Below are 3,813 nucleotides of genomic sequence, written 5' to 3'. Positions count from 1 at the left end.
CGGCGGGAGCTCGCGTGGCCCCGGCGCCGCCGCGGGGCAGGTCGCGGCGGGGAGTCACGTCGCGATGCGGCGGGCGCGGGCCGTGGCGTCCCCCCCCGGCCCTCGCCCCGCCTCGCCGCGGGTCCCCCTTGGCCCTCGCCTTTAGCAAGCCCGGCTCCCTCTACGAGGCAGGGAGAACGGTCTTTTGTCTTTTTTTATTTTATTTTTCTTTTTTCCCCCTTTTTTTAGCCTGGCTCTGACCCCCGGCGCGCAGGGCCCACCCGGCCACCCCGCTGCCCTGCCCCACAGGCCTTGCTGGCACCGGGAGGCCAGGTATCGCCTCCAAAGGACCACCAGGCCCACAGGGTGCAGCACCCGCGGGTGCCACGCGTCCTCCAGGCCCCTGACCACAGGCAGCTGGCACAGGGGGCCTGATCCCCTCTGCAGGACTCAAAACACCCCACTTATGCTGCTCACGACAACGTGGCGGCTGGAGGCCCCCGGCGGACGGGGCCGGCTGGGGAGATAAATCAGAGCGTGCTGCACAACCCACCCGAACTCCSGAGTTTTCGGCAGCTGTAGTAGCGGCCGGGCTGGATGTGGCCAGGTGTGCAGGGAATCAGCGCCCTGCCCTGAGAGCCACCTGCAGCAGCCCTGCAGGCAAGYGCAAGGACAGGGCAAGCACGCGGAGATACTTAACTGGAAGGAAGGGCATGCTGGGKATCTGCAGGCCCGGCTCCTGGACAAACCAGTCATCGTGTTCGCTGATTTTGGATTGACTTAAAAAGCTTATTGCAGCCAAGAGTTCACTGGTCTCACTTCCCATTTCTGCAGCCAGGGTGGGGGGGCTTATGCAAGCCCACAACCAATGCGATTGATAGCACGTGCCCAGCTCTGATCCACAGAAAACCTTTTGTCCGTAGGACCTTTAGTTGGAAAAAAATAGAATAAGAAGCTACAGAAAGCTGAGCTATATTTAGCAAAACAATGAGAATCAATAGTGGCAAGGCAGAGGAAGAGGAGGTGAATCCATTTACTGCCTGAAAATGAGAGGCTTGCGGGCAGTGGTAGGTGAAGCACATTTGCTGTGTTACCCTCCTGACATTAAATTGCTAGAAAATAAGATTCATCTTTGGGCAAAAGGCCTGGGCATCGCTGAATTCAGCTGAAGWCCAGAGTGTGTCCATCAGTCAACTGATCACACTCACCCCAGCTCCTCAGGAGCGCGCAGCGCCCAGCAGACTGCTCTTCCCTCTGTTTTCTCATCCCATRAGAAGTCTCTTGCCCTAAGCTGGCAGGTGAAGCTTAGTTCAGGGGCTGTTTTTGTTTCACCTATTGCTCCATGCTGTTCTTGGACCAGTAGGTCCAGGCGCCACCATCTTCATCAGAAGGATACTTKCTCCTCTGTTGCCCCACAGAGCTATTTTGCCTGGAAAAGGTACAGGGCTCAGACTCAGACTTTGCCAGCAAAAGAGATGACTACACACATTATTGTGAATGGTTCTTGCAGTTACTGTGCTGCACCTTCAAATGCAGAGTATGCAGCCACTGCAGCCCTTCATATGTACGTGTGGCTATGCATGGACATTATTTGCCCCAGTCTTCAAGCACTAACATATTAAAGTTCAGTGTAGGGGAGACCTTGCCCTCAGTTCCACTTAATCAGCATCAGACTGTACATAAATGTGTACATACATACGTGCATGTGTTTCCTCAGACCAGATAATTTAATCTTCTTAGATTCATATTATATAATGGGAGTGCATGTGGGTGTTTTACATCAGGATTCAGCAAGCTTCTTCTTTGTGCCAGATTAAAATGAATCACAAGGAGCTGATCTAGCCCCTGCAAGCACATGGAAATTTGGGTGGGTGCAAATAAGCCCACTGCGAAAGGTTAACGCAACACTTAATGGGAGGAAGCAGGCTGACTCGCAGCCTTACTACGCCAGAGCCAAGTTTCCCAGCAGCAAACGCATGCACCTCGTGCCCATCCGGTGCCGGCTGTCTGCTGCTGATATCACCATACAAACAGAGAACACGGCTTGGAGGCAGAAAGAGAAGTTAGAAGACGACCAAGTCCCCAAAGCACTCGGAAAGCTGGATTGCACGGCGTACAGGAAGCCATTCCCGGTCAGGGCACCGGCCTCGCAGCAGGGATCCCCCTCGTGTTGCTCCTTGCGTTGGGGAGGCACGCAGTCCTCCTGCTACTGGCTTTGCTGCCATGGGCACTGTCCTCAGAGAGGGCAAGCCTAGACCTTAAAAATTTTTTTTGAAGCAGAAAGACTTAGGCAAGTGCCTTGTGGTCTGTACAGAGGGTGGAAGACACCTCTTGGAGGAGAAGTGCAGGTTGCTTTTGGTGATGTCCTCCTGTTCGATCTGCTTTGACCCGCCCTCATCACCCAGAGCGTCCAGCTGAAGCACAGGACACCAAGTGAGGCCATATCTAAATTCCCACTGAAGTTTCATCAGAAACGTTTCTGCCCTTCTGTCCGTCTCAGATATGCACGTGCTTGGTGTATGTTTCCTGGTCTCATCCACACAAAATAAAGGCTATTGAAAAAATGAGAGCCCTCAGAGTCCCTCTTGCGCCAGACGCAGTGTGCTGTCTCTGTAAAAGCTCTTCCAGACTGGGCAGCGACTGAGGTCTAAGGTTTCCCCTCTGTGTGCTGGGCTTGGGCTGGTTGTGGTGAGGCCTCAGGTCCCGCTCTGCCCTGTGCTGGGGAATCGGCACCGGTTTGAGCCCAGGGCTAGCAGGACCCGTGCAAGCCTGGCTCTGCGTTTTACCTGCTGGTCTGGGTGTAAGGAAAGCTCCAAYGCAGAGCGGCAGAAACGGCAAAATCCCTTTGGCCTGGGCAGCTTTCCCGCTGCAGAAGGACAGCTCTTGCTGAAGCGCTTGGTTTTAAAGTGCGATTAAGGGCTGGCTCAGAGGGAAGCGTGTTCCTCTTTACATATCTAATTCTTGATACACCCAAGTGCCTGAAAGAGACCTTCAGAGGGGRACTGGGGCTCTCACTCCCCTTCTTGCCCCTCCAGGACTCCTGCAGCCATCGCTGAGAAAAAAACAGATCAGATGAACTGTTCACTTGAAGCTTCAACTGCAGGGAAAGGCCAGGGCTGGTTTGGCATCTGGGTGGCTGATTTTCTAGCCAAGCTGGCACAGGTGGATAGTTTTGTGGTTCCACCTAGATAGAAGCTTTTTTGCRGGGAAAAAGCTAACAGAAATCCCCAAACGCATTTGGCATCTGCGCCGGTCACGCGTTYGTGTGGCGAGAACCTCAGCCCTGGTAAAGTCCCGTGGGGAGCTGCTGAGACCGATGCTTTCGTTATACGTCCTGGCTCCACACCAGCGAGAGATTTACTCCCATGATTAACCGGAGGCACCGTAGCAGGGCCCGCACGATTTCCACCAGCTGCCCTCGAACGCTTCCCCGGAGCAGGGTTAGGGTTAGGGTTGGGCAGCACGTGCGGGCGTCCCCGTGACGGACGGGCTTCAGGAGGCCTGGAGAGGCGCTGGGGACGCAGGGGAGTTATCCCAGGACAGCTGCGCCTTGCTCCTCCATCCAGAGGCTGAGCCACGCGGGAGCAGTTGCTTTACCCTGTTCTGGGGCACTTACCTTAACAAGAAAATGCTTTCGTGTGTAGATAAGGCTTTACATTAACATCTCAGCTGAAAGTCAGGGAGCCCCATTCGCCTGTCACCTGCTGAGCCACTGCCTCAGAAACCCACCGGTCCCAACCACCAGCTTTTGCTGCGGCCCTGACCCTGACGGGCCGAATCCTCGCTCCTCCCGCGATGTAAAGCGAGGGAGCTTCCCCGCCGCCCTCGGCGGCA

This window comes from Rhea americana, unplaced genomic scaffold (genome assembly GCF_003343005.1).
Source record: "Rhea americana isolate MKP2758 unplaced genomic scaffold, rheAme1 scaffold_265, whole genome shotgun sequence".
Lineage (NCBI taxonomy): Eukaryota > Metazoa > Chordata > Aves > Rheiformes > Rheidae > Rhea > Rhea americana.
The sequence above is the reverse complement of the archived record's forward strand: the minus strand, read 5'-3'. Positions refer to the sequence as shown.